The sequence below is a fragment of the Physeter macrocephalus genome, chromosome 15 (assembly GCF_002837175.3).
Source record: "Physeter macrocephalus isolate SW-GA chromosome 15, ASM283717v5, whole genome shotgun sequence".
Taxonomy (NCBI): Eukaryota; Metazoa; Chordata; class Mammalia; order Artiodactyla; family Physeteridae; genus Physeter; species Physeter macrocephalus.
The window spans coordinates 73022971-73043211 of record NC_041228.1 but is presented as its reverse complement, the minus strand read 5'-3'; the positions used below and the strand labels follow the sequence as shown (position 1 = coordinate 73043211).

The following is a 20241-nucleotide window of genomic DNA, read 5'->3' as shown; positions in this document are numbered from 1 at the left end:
GATATGGGAACATATGTATACATATAACTGAGTCACTTTGTTATAAAGCAGAAACTAACACACCATTGCAAAGCAGTTATACTCCAATAAAGATGTTTAAAAAAAAAGACCCTATGTCAATTCTCCTAAATGTGGGGTTATCTTAATAAACTTCTCCATCACTAAGGTAACAGCATCCATTTCTACAGGCACTGACCATATTTTCAACCTGGTAACTCTAAGGGAGACACACAATGAATAGAATGAATGACAGATGTGTGGACCAGGCTCGCGGGGCCCATCATATCCCGGGCTGGCCTCGGAGCCCGCAGCCAGCCGTGAGGCTAAGCTTGTTCTCTGGGTGTGGAGGTTGCTATCTTGACTACCCAGCCTAACTGCCTCAAGCTTAGAAAGTTTTATCCCATCCTCATAGGAAATACTTATTGTCACATTTCTGTAGCCCTTCAAAAAAGCTGCCAAAGAAGATAGACTCAACTATGATAGAACATTGGCTATCATGTGGCTTCGGGTGGGCAAGACCCTAAGCGTGAGGGCCTGCTTAACGGCTTAAAGACTGGCTTCAGGTGTAGTCGTCTAAGGACCAGAAGACCACTGCCTGACTAAGGCAGCGGCGGTGGGGATGGAAGAGGGGGATCAGTTCAACTTCCGGCTGTCCGAGCGGGAGTGGTGAGGAGGAATGAGGGGTGAACGGTGACTGCCATGTTTCTGGACCTGAGTGACTGGGTTGATGTTAACTGAGCTTTGCAAAAGAGGAGGAAGGGCAAGCGTTGAGGAAAAGATTATTTACTCTTGGACATATTTTGTCGGTACCTGTGTTGTCTCAGATAACAGATATTTGGAAGGCAATTGGATAGATAATTTGAAGGTCAGTGTCATAGACTGAACTCTGAGAGGACTCCCAATGACTCATGGCTGTGAATAACCTCTTCTTTGGGGTGTGCGTGTATGGGGTGACCTGTAACTTGCTTCTGTGACCAAGGTGATGGAATATGGCTTCTGTGATTATGTTATATCCAAGTCTCAGGTGATTCCAATGCCTCTGCAGATCTTTCAGAGTGGTTTGTGGGTGGTAAACGATCCTGTTTAAACATCTCACCCTGACCTTCCAGCACATCTGGCCCCAGTGAAACGTCTACCATCATTAAGGGTCCCTTTGTGTCACTCTGTGACTTTTTTCTCTCCTGTGGCTTTGAAAGTTTTTACCTTTATTCTTGGTATTCTGCATTTTACTCTATGGATTCTCCTTGTGGCTTTTGTTTGTTTTACTCACCCTCTGAGGCCTTCTGTACCCACTCTGTTGTGGACACCTCTGAGCCATTACCCCTTTCATTCACCTCTGCCCTCCCATCCAGTCTTCTGAACAGAGTTCCTGTTAGAAGCACGGGGAAGCTTCTGCACCCTCCTGTATGTCTCTTAAACTCTCATGCATGCTTTTTAGCTCCATATCTCTCTCTGTACAGCGTTCTAGGCAAATTACTTCATATCACATCCTTTCTTCCTTTAACTTTGCCCTGTCATAGGTTTATCCAGTTTGTTAACTTTGTAAAAGTTAATTTCCATGTCAACATATATTATTATTTCCAGGGGGCAATTGGCTAATCTGCTCAGTTTTTTTTTTCATACTTTTATGGTTTGACTAAATGAGTGTTATTTCTTTCTTTATCTCTTTGAGGCCCTAAAACATACTTACGTTAAAATCCTTTCAGATTGGTCTATTAAGTATTCCATTTTGTTGGGAGCAGGGTTATTTGCCAGACTTAGCAAAAGCCAAAAAGCAAAAGCCAGTTTTCTTCTGGTTGGTCATTTTTCAGATTACCAGTTAAATCTGAATTTTAGGTAAACAATGAATAACTATTTTTAGTATGAGTGTGTCCCAAGCAATATTTGAGACTTTCCCATGCTAAGGGATTTTCATTGACCTGCATTGTATCTGGCAACTCTGTGCCTGTCCTGGCACCTCTGGGGATCTGTGATCTGTATCTTTAACACTATGCCCTGGTGATTGTGATGTGTATCAAACTTGAGAACGACAGGTCTGCACTATACTATCTCCCTAGCTGGGTGGAAGCTGGTTTGTTGGTTATCTTTCTTAGTGTTTAATTTTTCTCATGTGATTTGAAATGATAGTTTGCAGTTGTGTCAAAATAGGTTACTTTCAAAGCTTTTCCTCTGTTTTTCCTTCCTTGTCTGGTGGCCCTAAAGTTGCGTTCATCTGGTCTCCTGAGACTCCCTGTCCAGAAGCAGCTCTAACACTATTGGCTGGACCCTCATGGTGAAGCTGGGTTTATGGCACATCCGGTTCTCAAGCCAGTGGGTGCTTTGACCCAGAACCAGTCTGCAGTTTGTTTCATTTATAGCTGTGCCCATTTCTGATCTATGTATTGTTTCTTCTGTTTTTTTCCTTCTGTTTTTAACTGCACTCACGTTATTCAAATTAAGTGTGTGTGTGTGTGTGTGTGTGTGTGTGTGTGTGTGTGTGTGTGTGATGCCACTAATGTGTTTAAAACACAGTGGGAAGCTTATAGTGTTAAATCAACATCTTTACAAGAACGCTGTATGACTATATTCTGATTCCTTAATCAATGGCTTAGTGGCAACCGAAATGTATAATGAAGAATTTTGAGATATGGTTGCCTTCCGTGAGTTAAACTAATGAAACCCACTAGGTGAGTGGGTTTGGCCATTTGTGGAAAAGAATAAGAGAATAAGTCATACATAAGAAATGTGTGACTCAGGAGTTAGGGAACAGCCCAAATCCAAGGAAGCTGCCAGTCGAGAGAGGCAAGCTTGAAATAAAAATGCAGCCCAGGAAGGTTAGATCTAATCGCTTGAATGATACTCTGAAGGAAAATTGCAACACTGGTGGGACTGTCATCGCTGAGCTCGAATGGGGACACCATGAGCCAAGAACTGGTGTTTCCAGTGCTGTCCGGCAGAGTACCCTGAAGAGACCCCACGACTGCACATCCGCATGGTGGGCTCACCTTGCAATGAGGATGGGTGTACCAAGCTGTGAAAATGTTGGTGAACTAGCCTTGAAGTCATCCATTGGTAGGGGTTGAATTGTGGCCCTCCAAAATTCATGTGGTGAAGCCCTAACTCCCGGGACCTCAGAATGGAACTGTAATTGGAGATAAGGTCTTTAAAGAGGTAATTAAGGTACAATGAAGTTGTATGGGTAGACCCTATTCCAGTCTAACTGGTGTCCTTATAAGAAGAGGAGATTTGGACACAGACATATAGAGGGAAAACCATGTGAGGACACAGGGGGAATACGGCCACCCACAAGCTAAGGAGAAAGGCCTCAGAAGAAACCAACTCTGCTGACACCGTGATCTTGGACTTCTAGCCTCCAGAACCGTGAGAAGATAAATTCCTGTTATTTAAGCCAACTAGTCTGTGGCATTTTGTTACGGCAGAGTTGGAAAACTAATATATCCGTCCAACTCTTTGCACCCTGATTTCCAACTCCTGGAGTAACTTCCTGGCTATAATCTGACCTCCCTTGCAGCTATTATAATGGGGAAAGAATTCACTAACCAGACTTCATGAGAATCCCAGCCCACTTCTCAGCTCTGTTGCCCAACTGTGAATTAGTTGACTGGCTTTCTGGTTAATGCAGCAGTTTGACAAGTATGTTTATGACGGTTCAGTCTTTGAATCCTTCTTTTACTTGTGAATGCTGTAAAATTGAGTTTCTGGGCCCACAGAGCCATTTTCACACTGGAAATGTTTTGACCGTGTTTACTATTGTGTGACATAAAGTAAATATTCAGCTTTTACAAGCTTTTTTTTTTTTTTCCTAAGAAATGTGCCCCATCTCTTACCTCCTGAAGCTTTGTGGTCCAAGATGAGATGGAGAAATGGGATAAGGTTTGGGTACAGAAGTCAGGTATTCAAAGGACATAGTTAAAAAAAAAAAAACCTTAAAGTTTAGAAGTTTGTTTTTAGACTGCATTAAATATCCTAGCAGTCACTTTAAATTGGCTATATAAAAATAGTAGCATCAAAACTTTTGCTGTAGCAAGGCTGTGGCACACAGATCAGTGGGAACAGACATTAAAAATAGCTGAAGAGGTGAAAAATTGTACCAAAGTCACACTGTGTCCCTGAACTTGACAGTCTTTGAGTTAAAGCTCATTATATTGGGCCAGCCTCATGAGCTAGCTTGTTTACCAATGATCAAAGGTAAAGTTTAGTCAAGGTCTTTTTTAAAAAAAAAACTGTGATGATGGAGAAGAATCACTTGACTTTTCATTTACCTACAGGATCCTAGCCAGAAGAGGTTTTGAAACCTCATATCCCCCCTTTTTTTTCAATGATGTTGAACTCATAGCACTGAAATTGAAAGTGCTTGTGTGTTTGAGTGCCATCCTACTCTCTTACTTAAAAGTTTCCAAGTAAGTTTCCAAGTCACTGCTAAGAGAGTTGGAATTCAATCGACAATGAGAGAGCTCAGTTGTCCTCCAACTTTAAAAAATTGTACATGCCTTCAGGATGACAGTTATGACTTTGTCAAGGGAAATCGAGGCTGACCTGGGGAAGGAACTAGCTCCCACGGCTGTGCCATTGGGGAGAGGAAGGTGAGTGCCGTTTCTACCCAGGTAGCTGACCTGGGGTCAACAGATCCCGCTCTCCTCCTGTCCCCGAGTCACCCCACCCCCTGTTCACTCCACTTCTTGGGTCCCTCCCAGGTGCGTGAACATGTAAACTGGGCAGTGGACACTCAGTCCGAGTTTGTGAGTCAGATTCCAGCACAGGAGGATTGGGGGGACATAGAAAATATCCTCTTGGCCTTTACTTTCTCCTTGGTCGGCCTGCCCTGGGGCTTGATAATCCTTTACCATCATGCTGAAGTTAGAGGCCTGCTAGTGAAAAGCATCTCTAACTGGAGGGTATACTGGCTTGTCACACAGGGCAATAGATTAAATGTTAGCACTGGCTCCTTACTGTTTAAATTCATTAGGATCTCATGGTCACACGACAAAAACTGGGTGTCAAGGGAATATGACTGCGAGCACAGAATCCTTAAGACTAGCTTGGAAGATCCCCCCAAGAGCCTTCGCCTCGCTGGTCACAGACGCGCGCCGGAAGCCAGTCTGCTCTCTAAATATACCTGCCTGGCCCTTCCACCCTCTGGTCTGCTTGGAGGATGGACTTTAGCAGACCGTGCTAGCACCCATCTTACAGCTTCCCCACAGAGACAGCGACACTGCCTCAGGAGCTGGGCTCTGGGCCACAAACGCTCTAACATTAACGTACTTAAATAGAGAAAGGAGGCTGATGTGTGGGGATCAAGATGGGGAAAGCAGATTGATTTTATCACCCCTCAAAACAGGATTGCAAGGTGGACGTTCAGAAATAGTGTTTTACCCAAGCGAGTGTGACAGATGTTGTAGACGTAATAAGGATTTGAATCCAGTTTTCTGTCTCTACTCGGATGTGCACAAGGGAGGCAGCCTCTGCCCTGACGTAGGCCCTGGCTTGGGTGCTGGCATTCTAGCACCCAGGTCCGGACTGTGACATTAGGGCAAGTTTCTCATCGGCGTTCTTCTATGATGTCAGGACACAATCTTTAGAAACAGGGATCTTCCACGTCCTGGCTATTCTAAATATGTTTTAACTCAAAACAAAAGCACAGATTTAAGCATCTTTAACCTTCCTTAATTATCCATCACGCAAAAATGTCTGCTCGTCACTTGTCCAGATCTAGATTTTCCCACCTTCTCTTTTCTAAAATACTATCCTAATTAACCTCAAGTTCTTGAAATCTCAGCTCCTCTAGAGTTTTTCATTACCTTTTCTGAGGCTTTTCTACTATTTTCTTTCCCTTTTCCAAGTGTTGTGTTAAATAGCATCTCATCAGTGTAGGTGGATTTGATCTTGATTTACAGAGAGTCCCTCATATTTACAGATTGGAGAGTTGGGGTTTCAGATGTTTCTAGTTCACCAAAATATGTATGCCCCATGAATCACAAGAAAGTCACAGCAGGGGCCAAATGAAGGGGGGCTACAATGCCATTTGCCCCCCTTTTTATTTCCTAACAGACTGGTTGATTTTTTTTTAAAAATGTTTATTGGAGTATAGTTGCTTTACAATATTGTGTTAGTTTCTGCTGTACAGCAAAATGAATCAGCTGTACATATACATATCTCCCCTCCTTTTTGGATTTCCTTCTCATTTGGGTCACCACAGAGCATTGAGTAGAGTTCCCTGTGCTCTACAGTAGGTTCTCATGAGTTATCTATTTTATACACAGTATCAATAGTGCAGACTATTTGGTGTTGAAGGGAGAAAAGTAACACCAACTGGTGGAAGGAAGTAGCCTGCAAGAAATGCTCAAGTACATTTCCTCTTCTAAAATATAAATGTGCAAGTACTGCATTTTGGACCAAAATTATGCCTCAAGTCACCATTTAGCTTCTCTGTTAGAATATGGTTGACTGTATTAGCCTCATGTGTCAGTGCTTTAATTAAGCACCTATTACTTGCCAGGCCATGGGCTGGGCACTAGATGGTATACAAACAAACAAGAGACAGCGGCTGAGCTCAGGAGCTCACAGTCTTTGTAGGTGGGAGAGATGAACAAGTAAACAGAGCACCTCTCTCGATGTGGTTAATTCATGTTCAGTGGGGTCACAGGACGGGGTGAGGGCGCGGGGAGATGGGAGGAGATGGTCCTTAACCAGACTGCAGGACATTTGCTTTCTAATCCTCCGTAAATGCACCGTGAATTCTCATCTATAACTTTGGGAGAAATACATATTTGTGTTTTACCAGAGTAATTTTATAGTTTTGAAAACAGAAGCTTAAAAAAAGGAACAGAAAACCTTCATGCCTAGTGGTTATCAACTATGATCGACAATCATTTATACTTGTCAAATCCTGAGAAACGAGTTAAAAAATATCACGCATTTTTATCAGTAAGTGAAATCTTTGGCAGTCTTGTTCCAATGTGCTGAACATGTTGGGATTTGAAAGCGAAATTTTTCCACTGGATTCTCAAATCCTGGTAAGGCAGTTTCAACTCTGAAGGGATTCTTCTAAATTCATATCACAGTTCCCTTTACAGTTTTACAGGTATTGAACCACTAGGATGAAACCTGAACCAGAAGAAAAAAAAAATCCTATTTTGGCTGCAGGGGAATGTATTTTGTAAGTCAGTGTGTGTATTTGTGTATTTCAGGCTATTTGCACGCACTACAAATAGTCAGAGCTACTTAGCTGGACAGCACATCCTAGGGCGAAATGACTAGTTGGAATTAATGGAATTTTGTCATCACCTCAGTCCCTTGGCAACCCCTGGGCTATCATTAATCCCCAGGATGCATTTGCCTGTCCTGGTAGTGCTTCCTCCTGGGTAGCAATTGCTAAAGTGCACAGGAAAACGTCATGTCCACTATTTCCAATTATACCGTGAGAGATGGTGTAACCAATTGGGTTTCTAATACTATCCCTAAAAGGCCATCTTTGCTTAGTCTCAAGACATTTCCTGTAAGCTTTTTAATAAGGAGAATTATGAATTTCCAATTTGAGATACATGGGTGATAATTACTAACTTTGACTACGGTGAAGATCATCTCTAGGTTTGTTTTGGCTTCAGAAGTGTTGCACTGGAGCAGAGATGCTTACTGAAGTAAGACTAATATGTTCCAGAAATGAAGACGAAAAAGCTGGTCAAATAATTTTTTAAAAACCTAGTCGCTCTTTTCAAGATGGCTAAATCAATTAGTGAAGAATAGATATTACTTTTAAAAGGAAAATCAGCCCACAATTTATTGTTCAGAGGTATTATTAGAAGTTGTGGGGCTTCCCTGGTGGCGCAGTGGTTGAGAGTCCGCCTGCCGATGCAGGGGACGCGGGTTCGTGCCCCGGTCCGGGAGGATCCCACGTGCCGCGGAACGGCTGGGCCCGTGAGCCATGGCCGCTGAGCCTGCGCGTCCGGAGCCTGTGCTCCGCGACGGGAGAGGCCACAGCAGAGGGAGGCCCGCATACCACAAAAAAAAAAAAAAAAAAAAGAAGTTGTGTTTTTGAAGAGTGACTGCATTCTTGGCTTGGAACCTTATAGGACACTCAAAATATTTTATTTTAAAAATTAAAACAAAATGTCCAGACCCTTAAGATCATTGAAGCTTTTCAACTTGAGCCTTGGCCCTTAAAACTGGAAGATATTTTTCACATGCAGCACTTTATTTCTGTTCATAGCTGGTGTTGTTTTAACCTGATCAGAGTGAATGGGTGAAGAAATATCAAATTCTCCATGTTCGCATGCATCTTGATGTCTTCTTGCAACAGGATTTGAGGCAGAACTCAGTTTGCCCTTAAAATCAGTAAAATTTAGAGTGAAGAATAATTTTGGAGTGTTCTTCATGTGGACTTTTTAGATCAAAACCATCTCCTCTTCATTGGCAATCATGCAGGCCATACTGTGGCGTCTTCTCATTTAAACGCTGGGCCTGGGGAGGGAAGAGGCTCAAATTGGTGGGGATATGGGGGGAAAGTAACTGGTTCTATTTGCAATCGTTGGTCTGGTGGCAGAAAATGAGAATTAATGTCCGACGGACATTAAAAGGTACTGCGGTCTAAAGATGGCACAGCTGAGGTAATGCGTTTCTCTTTGGAAAGTATTTAGAATGAATGAGAGTTCCTTTTTTTTTTTGATTAATTTTTATTGGAGTATAGTTGTTTTACAATGTTGAGTTAGTTTCTGCTGCACAGCAAAGTGAATCAGTTATACATATACATATATCCGCTCTTTTTCAGATTTCCTTCCCATTTAGGTCACCACAGAGCACTGGGTAGAGTTCCCTGTGCCATGCAGTAGGTTCTCATTAGTTATCTATTTTGTATATAGCAGTGTATATATGTCATTCCCAATCTCCCAATTCATCCCACCCTCCCTTCCCCACCTTGGTAGCCATAAGTTTGTTTTCTACATCCATTTCTGCTTTGCAAATAAGTTCACCATTTTTCTAGATTCTACATATGAGTGATAGTATATGATATTTTTCTTTCTCTTTCTGACTTACTTCACTATGATAATCTCTAGTTGCATCCATGCTGCTGCAAATGGCATTATTTTGTTCCTTTTTATGGCTGAGTAATATTCCATTGTATATATGTACCACAGCTTCTTTATCCTTTCCTCTGTTGATGGACATTTAGGTTGCTTCCATGTCCTGGCTATTGTAAACAGTGCTGCAGTGAACAGCAGGGTGCATGCAGCCTTTCAAATTATGGTTTTCTCTGGGTATAGGTCCAGGACTGGGATTGCTGGGTCATATGGTAGCTCTATTTTTACTTTTTAAAGAAGCCTCCATACTGTTCTCCATAATGAGCATTCCTTTCTGATGATCTGGGCATTTAGAATTACAGGAGTCCCCCCTTATCTGTGGTTTTGCTTTCCATGGTTTCAGTTACTTTGGGTCATCCACGGCCTAAAAATATTGCATGGAAAATTCCAGAAATAAACAATTTATAAGTTTTAAATTGTGCGCCGTCCTGAGTAGTGTGATGAAATCTCGCTCAGTTCCGCCTGGGACGTGAATCATTGCTTTGCCCAGCGATTCCTCTCCTTTAGTCACTTAGTAGCCAGTAGGATTGACTGACACGGTGTGGCAGTGCTTGTGTTCATGTAACCCTTATTTTACTTAACATTGGCCCCAAAGTGCAAGAGTAGTGATGCTGGCAATCTGGATATTCTCTTACTCTGTCTGCTTTATAAACTAAACTTTATCATAGGTATTATCTGTAGGGAACAACATGGTATATTTAGGGTTTGGTACCATCCACGGCTTCAGGCATCCCCTGGAGTCTTGGACTGTATAGCCTGCGGATGAGGCGGGTGTGACTACCGTACACGAAGAACACCTGTCATATTATGAAAACTTGTTCTCCTTGCTCAGCTCCCATGTTAAATTTAGCTTTTCAGGAGCAGTTCAATATTACAGCAACACCTGGTTCTAATAAATAAGTTCTGATAGTAGTTGAAAGGCATACTACAAAACGAAGTGTTACCAGTAGGCCCATGACATCCATGTGTGTCCGGAGCTGGATAGATGTGCGCTAATAGATGAACATCCAGGCAGATTGCCTTATAAAACAAGATTCTATCATAGACAACCAGTGCCGTATTGAATGAATTCTCATTCACAATGAAGTCCACTTGGATGTGAGGAACTAGCCCTTTAAGGATTCAGTGAGAAATGCAATTCCTTTCTTGTGGGAGCGATTTTACAATCTTTCTCATCAGGCCCACAGCTGTAAAATCTGATTCTGGCAAACTGTATAATCGCATTTCCAGCAAACCTTTGATGTACCCTGAGCTGAAACATTTTCATGAGAACTCGCTGCTCTTTGCTTCATTATAAGCATTTTCTCACATCTCCTTCTGTTTAAATAATCCAACTTAAAGAAAAATATCTTGAAGGGACGTGAGTCATTCTTTTTATATTAATTCCTGTTTTGGCTTTTGCAAAAAAATTAGTATTTATTTTCCGTAAATATGACACATTCATTCTCGTGTTTACCTTTTTCCCGTTGTGATCGTATCCAAAACAAGACACTGGGAGGGAAGGCATATGTTGTTCTTTGACAAAGGTCAGGTGCAGAGGAATGAGTTATTTTGAGACATTTTATATTACAATGCATGGTACCCAAACATTAATAAGCTTTTACAGTTCAAAGATATCTGGGTGCCAAGGAGGGTGATGTGAGAGAGGTTTTCTTGAACACAGGACTGTTGGTACTAAAACTGTGAAATGCTTGGCCAACCAAGGCTGTTGTCCAACCTGTGCTAAGACAGTGACTAGGCTAATGAGACAGGAAGGATCAAGACAGAGAAATCCTGTTTGAAGAGGTATTTCCTGTTTGGAAAGAAAATACACAGAAATCGAATACCAGAAGTGGTGGAAAGATAAGAAACTGGTACCCTGACAACTTGAGGTCTGTGGGATTCTGTGTTTAGTTCCAAAGAGAAGTGACTTTTCTGAGAAACAGCTGTTTCTGGTTTCCCTGAATTTCAATGAGTGAGTTAAAACCAAAAGTTAAGTGGTTTGTCTTACCCACTCACTCATTAATTTATTCAAAAATATTTATTAAGTATTTTTTTCCTATGCAAGACATTGTCAACAGAAATACAGTCACCCCTTGGTATCCGCAGGGGATTGGTTCTAGGACCCGCCATGGTTACCAAAATCCACGGATGCTCAAGTCCCAGAGTCGGTCCCTGTATCTGCGGTTCTGCATCTGTGGATTCAACCAACCTAGGATGGTATAGTCCGGTATTGACTATTGAAAAAAATTCTGCATATAAGAAGACCAGCCCAGTTCAAGCCCATGTCTGTTCAAGGTCGACTGTAAACCAGAGAAGGAACAGCATGCGTCCTGTGGTGAGGTTTACACTCACCATGCTGGCTCCTACCTCATGCTGAGCACCCACCTATGTTCTCATTTATTCCCCATAATAATTCTAATTACTGAATTCCATCGTTAGTTCACTTTCTAGGCAGAGGAACAGAGGCTCAGAGACAAAGGAACTTGCCCAAGGCAGAACAGTGGGATTTAAGCCACTAGAGTCTGAAATGAAGCCCCCGTGACACCACACCCCTTGAAGCAAAACCCGGGATTCAATGCGCAGCTGAGCGGTGGAGCGCTTGTGTGGTGCCAGGCACGTTTCTACCAGCCTTCGCGTGGGTCCTCTTATCTGATGTTTACATCAGCAAGGAGGAGAATGCTGAGCCATCCGAAAAGGGCATTCTTCTCTAAGATCTGGGAAGCTCTCCAACAGGAATAACCTAAAGGGGGGGTCAGTGACAGATGAAGTTCTCAAAGACTGTGTGCTAACCCCGGACAGGGACTACCATGTAGCCAGTTTCTGCTTTGCTTTTTTGGGTGAATAAGTTAAGTATTTCAAATGTCAATATTAGCAGATGGGCAGCATCTAGCACAGTGGTTGATCCCACAGACCATCTAGGTCTAGGTCCCAGCTCTCCACTCCCTGGCTGTGTGGCCTTGGGCCTGCGACTAACCTCTCTGAGCTTCAATAATCTCATCTGGAAAATGCTCATGAGAAAGGCAGCATCCTCCTTAGAAGTTATTAGGAGGAATCCTTTAGGTAATAGGTTAAAGCATAGGATAGTCGCTGGAATACAGTAAGTATTGCTTAAGTATTAGCTATAAGTATCCAAGTTCAAAGTGTACTGTAAGGCAAATATCATCACGACTATTTAAATTCATCTTAATTGTGTACTTTGTAATTTGCTATTTTTGTTTACCTTCTCTTTTTCCTGTTCATCTACTCAGACCTTCTACTTGGGTTGAGCAGAATTAGCCACGTGGCTTAGTACGCAAAACTGGACAATGCCGTTTACCTGGGGATCCAGGACCCGGAAAAGCTATCTTCCCTAAAAGCTATTTGAATCCATAGGGCCAGCTGGACCAGGCCCCATGTTAGAGTCCACTGGGTCCCTTGCTTCCACTAAAAAGGGCGTTAGGATCTCTGGGGGAGTTTGAAAAATACTGATGCCCGGGCCTCCCCAGAACAATGAAATTAGAATCTCTTGAGAGTAGGGGCTGGGTGTCAGTTTTTTCTTTTTTTTTTAGAGAGCCCCAGGTGGTCAACGTTGAGACCCACTGCTCTAAAGTAAATCGACCCCCATAACCCCCCTACCCCCTTGGCACACAGAGAGTTTTCATTTCTTGAGTGTAACGAACGCGTTTTGAATTCACCTGTTGTACTATTTAAAGTGCAGTGGAGGCAAGTGACAGGAAACCGGGGAGCATCCAGATCGCCTGAAAACTCTCTGGAAATGCAGATTCTCAGGCCCCACTCCAGGCAGCTGGATTCGAAACTGGGAATATGCACACTGTTTGCACAAGCTCTCTAGGTGCCCACGCTTTGCACACGCTAAGGTTTGAGAACCTGGCTTAGACCAGCAGGGACCCATACCTAGAAATGAGGGCAGGGCCACTCCATTCAAACCTTACCACGGCTTACAGCACAGGAACGGGTGTGTGCGGAGAGGCAGTCATAGTGACCTCCTGCGTGTCTTTGGCTGCCGTAACATTAGATGCTTCCTGATCCTTGTGGTCAACGGAGCAGCCAAAGAAGGAGCCCTGAAAAACGTTTTAGGATAATTTTAAAAGTACAGTTTGCATTGGGGACCTCCAGGCATCGGTATGGAAGAGGTCTGTCTGTTAGTAAGGTCACAGCCACATTTGGGACTCTTGTGGATATGGAAAGCTTTTGGACCTTTTAAGAATGAGAAGCTTGGGTCAAAAAGAAGTCTTACTTAACCCTCACATTTCCCCAGACTAGTTTCCTTCCTTTGAAAGGTTCATTCCCCATAGAAAGTCTACTAAATGGGAGCTGCAACCCAGATCTGCAGTGTTGGGTTGGTTTTTGGACACCACCATGATGTAATCTGTAGTCTCTTTACTGTGTGAATATCCATGGATCTAGAAACTTTCTTAGTGAGAGCCTCCCCAAACCCCAATATCAGTCTTTGGCTATCCTTACCCCTGGACTTTCTGACCCAACATCAGAAACATAGTAGTTACTATGGCAACTATCTGGCAACATTTTCACATCTCCCCCTGTGATAAGTGGGGCCTCTTGAGCAAAGCATAACAGCATGAATTATATTATTTATTGAGAGGTTGCATTAAAATAAACCACATTTGATCATCTCTTTAGCTCTTTGCTTAATTTTGGGGATTTTTTTTCATTTTTTAATCTTGGTTTCCTAGAATCTTTGGGAAGTAAAATAATATATAAAATTTATATAACCACATAAAGCTTTAACAGAAGGTAAAATACATTGGTTATTTTCTAGCATGTCTGAAGATGATAGTAATTGTTTAATATCTTTAATTAGTAAACCACTGCTTATTAATCAAATAATATTAATTAATCAAACAACTTAGCAGGCATTTGAACATATAAAGGTTTGAACCTTTATAAGGAAATCACTAAAGAGGGAATTATGGACATTTTTCTCTCTTTCTGCTAAGTGAAAAAACTAGGAAATAGATATTAGTGTATCTACCAGACAAATTATGCTAGAGTAATAGGAGATATTAGTGTATCTACCAGACAAATTATGCTAGTTTGTCATTTTATATTTCAAAAGGCTAAATGAGAATTTACGGAGTGTCTACATATTCTGAATCAGTTTGCATTGTGAGGTATTCAGGACTGCTAGATATCTGTCATTTACATGTATGAGATTTTGTGGAGAACAGACATGGAAAGGACTTATTTTCTTATTTTTCTCCCCATCGTTTCTGTCGGCCGTTCTCCATCAACCATTTCTCATTTCTTCATGAAGTCTCAGGAAGAACCCATAGCTTTTTACAACTTTCAGTTATCTAAAAATCTAGGTTGGTATAGTCTAGTTTAAAACTTCAGACTCAGTTCTGGCTTAATGCTGATCTCTTTCCCTTCTCCCAGAACCAGACCTCTTCCAAGCCTGCCACCAGCGTTGCCTCTCCAGGCTGAAGACCCCCCCGTCTCTCATAGCCGGGGTCTCCTCTCCTGGCAGCCTGTCCCCTTGGCTGGGGAAAGGGCCTGCTTCATCCACGGGGTCCATTCAACCTGGGTAAAACACGCCCATCCCCCCTCCACCCTGGCCCCGCCCTCACTCCGTTCTTTGCGTAGCCGGTGGAGCAGTCTGTTACCCAGGGCTATGCATGGCTGACATCCACTCGCAGAACGAGGTGCCAGCCCCTTCTCTCTGCACACCCAGTGCTTGGTTGGTTTTCTTGGAGACTTTCTCTCCCTTTCTTTTTGAGAAGATTCCCCCAAAGAGAGAGAGAGGAAATGGTTGGAAGTGTGAGTCTTGCACTGGGGGTAAGTGACACTCTTTTCTTCCCTGCGTAACCAACTCAGGAAGGGGAGAGGAAAGGGGTAGCAGTTGGATGGATAGCAGGGCTGATGGCTTGCTTCTTAGTAAGCCAGGGAGGGGTGTCTAGCCCCCAGTTACGTGTAACTTCCGTGAGAGTGGGGGGCAGGTGACACCCCTTTGCTCTAGTTTCGTGCACCAGCCACCCATCTGAGGCGACAGGAAAAGGCCCACTCAGCATCCTGTTACCTGGACCAGTTCCCCAGTGGTGGCCTCAGTCCAGGATCTCACCTCAGGCCCCCGGCACCAGGGCATTATTGACCCTAGTGCAGAAGTCTCTTTCAACCAGGGAGTGGGGAACCAGGGTGGCTGGATCCTGTCCCTGGTTGGCTGGACGGTGTGGGCATTCTGGCTGGAGGGACAGGGCCTGGTCTGACTAGCCCTGTCACCCTTTGTCCTGCCCTTGCTGCTGCAGTGTCAGCGTGGCTCGGGGTCCCTGGGTCTGTGCATAAGTAACTGTAGTTACTCACTCCAAAGGAAGAGGTGAATTATCCCTGCTGGGCCCACCTGTATCGATAGAGCGTGGACATGCCTTTTATCCGAGTCCAGGCAGGCGGGGGCCCAAAGCACAGTGGAGCTTTGCTCTCATTCAACTGCTCCAGCAGGAGGGAGAGTGTACCTCCCTGGCAGTCCCACCCAGGATCGGAGAGCGTGGGTGGGGTTCAGGGATCCTGGCATTTTAGGAAGAACTCTTTTGCGTCAATGACAGGCCATACTAACTGCTCGCTGTAGGCTGCCCCCGCTCCCGCAGCAGAGAGAACAGCCTTTCACTCTTCCCCAGAATAGCAAGGCAGTGTCTGAGCCCTCAGGGCCATAGGCATAACCTTCATAAACAGAAATCATTGAGAATCAGGTGGGAAGTGGTATCCTCAATACATTTCTGATGAATAATTATTGTTTATATTTGCAGGGACTGTTTATATGCTAGATTGGGGGCTAGGAGTTCAGGGTATGCAGCATGTAGACACATGACCCTGTTCGCAAGTTGTGGACAACTAGAGATGTATCTCCAGTCCCCCTAAGCCAGGGAGAGTTGAACGAGATGGGGCGTATACATTAAGAGTTTCTGTCACTTTACACACACCATCTCATTTAATCCTCACAAACACCCTACGTGATTGGATACTTTGATTATCGTCAGTTTTTTCAGATGAGAAAGCTGAAGCTTAGAAGTATACATAACTTGCCCCAAATCACACCGGTAGACAAGGACAAGCCAGGGATCAGTCCCTGGTCTCTGGCTTTGGATGTAAACTTTTAACCCTTGTGATACTGCCCGAGTAGTCTTTACCAGCTTAGCAGACGTGGGTCTCGGCAGGAAAATGGGGGTGTTCGGAGCTCAAAGACTTCAGCATAAATAAATGGTGCAGTTTTTGCTAGTTTTTATAGTTAGGTCTTTAAAAAAAAAATCAGAGCCGACAGAATAGCTGCTGTGGTTCTCTTCTCTTCCACCCTAGATCTCTAAGGAGCAGGTGGTTTTCTCTGCATGGGACACGCAATTCTAGGTCACTTCAGAATAATCATTGTTACCCTAAACGGAGTAAGCCGAGTGTTGTTTTTAAAATGACCAATCTAATTGCAGCTCATAGGTGGATCTGGTAGCCACTTAAATAGAAAGTCTAGGGAGCTGGGTAGAGGGAAAAGCACTAAAAGAATTTGTGGAAAGAGCATCTCAAGGACTCGACTGTCCTATAAGCAATTACTGTTTAGATTGTAGAGTAAAGGTTTCAAAGGTTAAAATCCAAGCACGTGAGCAGAACACAAAAATGTTCCAGTTGCTGGAGGATCTGTGGCAGCCCCCAAACTGAACAGAGAAAAACGACCCCCAGATAGAGGATTCCAACAGAAGCCCAGCAGAGCTGCATTGTAATGCCCTCTGCCTTCTTTTTTAATGGTCTCAAGAGGCAAGAATTTCAAATCACAGATGCATTTACCTAGTTCTGTGTTACTATCAATAACTACGATTAAAGCTCAAGAAAATGGAACTTGAGTGGACACACTTTGTAGTTTTTGTTTTGTTTTATTCAAATTTAGCAAAACTCACCATTTTATTTTCTCAAAGCTTCTGAACATGGCTTTCAATGAAAAGAAGCAATTATAAATTTTGAGGGCAAGATTTTCTAGAAAGTAGAGAGGAGGAGGGTGGGGGGAAAGGAGAGTTTTCGGTCTGTCTACGCACAATTCCTCTTCCCAGGCTGATCTCCACCAGCGGTGTCCAGAGAGAGCCTGCATTTGTAAGGATGTCGGAACCCACAAACATCAGATGATTTGACTTGAAGGTTAATATAGGACTGCCTTGTTCTCTGGCGCATTCTGTGTCCTGAAGCTGAGACAGAATGTACCAGCCGCTTCTTGTGGCTAGGGATGAGACCGTCCGGGCCAGGATCTTTTGAGACTCTCCTTCTTTGTTTACAGTCCTGCCTCCGAGCCAGAAGCCCTGTCAACACAGCGATGTGCCCTCTGGCAGGCGGGCAGCCGGGCCTGGCACTCCGAGCAGTCAGGTTTCCGACCTGTGACATCAGAGGCTGGGGTCCAATCTGCCGAGACGTGCTATTGATGTCAGGATCTTCTGTGAGGCTGCTGGACCACTTTCCATGGTCGGTGAGGAAGCAAAACCGGTAGGGAACGAGTTGGCTGTGCCCTACATCCCGGTACCTGAGCCAAGCTCCCCTCCGTTCATCTCGGCTGTGCTGACCCAGTGTTGACATGAGGCAATGTGCCGCCAGGGCCAAGGGCAGGGAGAGAACAGCACGTCGGCCAGGGGCACGCGAGCGGGGAAGGGACAGTCCTCAAGCCCGAGGGAGGAAGGGTGAGAGAGAGCCGCGAAGTCTGCGTGAGGAGCGTTTACGGGAGGGCAGTCGACGTGGCCACAGCAGGCAATCAGGGGTGGCTGTGTTCAGCCTGAGCACGGCGGGGTCCCGAGTGAGAGCGGGGAGAAGACCTCCTCTGAGATGTGGCCTGCGGGGGCGCGACGTCCCCCGCCCATCTGCCACTTGCTCAGACGTCCCTCTGGGACCCAGAAATCCAACCAAGCACAGACCTCTGGAGTCGAGAGTAAAATTTCACAAATGCAGCCCTGGCATTTCTCCTTGGCGGACGGCTTTTTCTTTTTGTGAAATCTCATCTCTTCTCCCAGAGTTCAGCACCTGCTCTGTTCTTTAATAGCTCCCCAGGGCCCAGATCCAGCTGGGCTTCACTTACAGAAACGAGAAGGATTACAGGCTTCTAAACAGAAAGGACGGCAGAGATCATCTAGTTCACTGACCTCATTTTACAAATGAGGAAATGGTGGCCAAGAGAGGCTGAGTTACCTCCCCAGGGTCACACAGCTTATGTGGGGGTGCAGGGGGGATATCAGCTCAAATGGATGCGCTCTCGCTTAGCCTGTGAGGGGTCAGTGGAGCCCAAACCTGCATGCTCAACACTGTTCTCTCCACACTGGTGGGCGGAGGACCATTCGTGAATGAACACAGTATAAGTAAACGTTATTAATGTGGCCAGAGGACCCAGAAACTCTTAAACCCGGCCTTCAATTAATCATTTCTTTATATGAAGTCCCTAAGAGAAATACATCCATGGGACGGTGATCGGTAAGGCAAAAGAGAATATTTTTAATTAGCCCAGGCTCTGTGCCAGAGCTAAGAGAATTCTATCAGATTAAAGGCAAATCACAGAATGCCGCCTGTTTCGGCCAGAGCTGGCCCAGGCAGCAGCCCCCGGCCAGAATGATGAAGCCCGTTTTCAGGAGGCTGTTTGGAGATGCCAGTAAGGGGGGAAATGGAAGAGCAAGGTGGTCCATGGAGAAAGAAGTTCTCCTCTGTTCTGAACATCTTCATGGCGCTGAGCTGGACACCAAAATGGAGTCAGGGGCCATTTTTTCCAACTTGTTCAATTAGTAATTTAAGAGCTGGGGGCGCTGAGGCCTAGAGAGGTAAAGCGACTTCACTCTCCCAGCTTTGACAAAACTCTGGGAACCTTCGGACAGACGATGGTGGAGCAGCCTGTCCAGGAGGCGGTGGTTTGATGGGATCCTTTAGAAAACTGAGAAGCTGCTGGAGGGCCCGAGGGGAGCAAGACCGGTCACGCCTAGGAAGCTCAACACTCAGAGACGTCCCGACTCGAGACAAACGGCAGAACCAGGTCCTTCCCCTCTCCAAGGGCAGATGGTCGCAAAGACAGGTGAGGCCCAGAGGCCATGCGGCTGACCTTCCGGGGCCATCAGGTCCCATCATCTATCCTGATGCTCCCGTGAAGAGGATCCTGGGAGAGGACAGAACTCCGAAGCGCTGAGTGTTTACCTGAGTCTTTCAGGCAGAGACTGGGTGAGTTAAAGAGGCACTTTAATGACTGGTTTGAGCTGACAGATCCTAATTTGTAGGGTTCTTCCTATCCCGTCCCACGCTACTTCCTGACCGAGCAGGGGGTCCTAGAGATCTGAGCGGGTATAATGAAGAGGCTCTGGGATGCTCCGAGACTGTGCCATGGGTATAAAAAAAGGGAATCAACAGTCTCCTGTAATTCTAACGCTCAGAGAGGCCCTACCGTGAACATTTTTGTCCCTCCCTCCCTTCCTCTCTTTTTCTTCTTTCTTTCCTTCCTTCTCTTTTCCCCACAAAGAGATGTCTCATTAAGAGGCTACAGCTTGGCTCCTAGAGCAAAGGTGACAGCTGTTGCCGGGCCCCAGCAACAGACTCGAGCTGGGGGTAACCCAGAAAGGCTCTGCGTTGGTTCTCCAGCAGATGTGTTCCCGCCAGTTCCCTGGGTGGGTGGGTTTTCTCGGCTTCTCCGTGCAGCGGTGGACCACCCACCACCACGTGCTTCTGTGTGTGCTTTCCTGACACTCAGCCTCTCAACTGGAGTCACGCTGCACATAGTTTAAAAAAAAATCTTTGTTTTACTTAATATTAAATTGTGTGTAATTTCTCACGCAATTAGGTATTTTTTTTTAACATCTTTATTGGAGTATAACTGTTTTACAATAGTGTGTTAAGTTTCTCCTTTACAACAAAGTGAATCAGTTATACATATACATATGTTCCCATATCTCTTCCCTCTTGCGTCTCCCTCCCTCCCACCCTCCCTATCCCACCCGTCTCATGGTCACAAAGCACAGAGGTGATCTCCCTGTGCTATGCGGCAGCTTCCCACTAGCTATCTAATTTACATTTGGTAGTGCATATATGTCCCTGCCACTCTCTCACTTCGTCACAGCTTACCCTTCCCCCTCCCCATGTCCTCAAGTCCATGCTCTAGTAGGTCTGTGTTTTATTCCCGTCCTACCACTAATCTCTTCATGACATTTTTTTTTCTTAGATTCCATATATATGTGTTAGCATA

At 44.6% G+C, this 20241-nt stretch overlaps 1 protein-coding gene across 4 annotated transcripts in view; it reads left to right on the top strand.

Annotated features, from left to right (window-relative positions):
* Positions 1-20241, top strand: part of CLVS1 (clavesin 1) — a 246674-nt gene that overhangs the window by 33769 nt on the left and 192664 nt on the right. For 2 of the 4 annotated variants that reach the window (XM_028500704.2, XM_007115635.3), the window contains exon 1: positions 17022-19226. The exons of 1 other annotated variant lie outside the window; for it this stretch is intronic. The gene's annotated coding sequence lies outside the window, so the exon portion shown is untranslated. Of the gene's footprint in view, positions 1-17021; positions 19227-20241 lie in introns of those variants that run through there. One more of the 4 variants, XM_055091286.1, reaches the window with a different exon arrangement.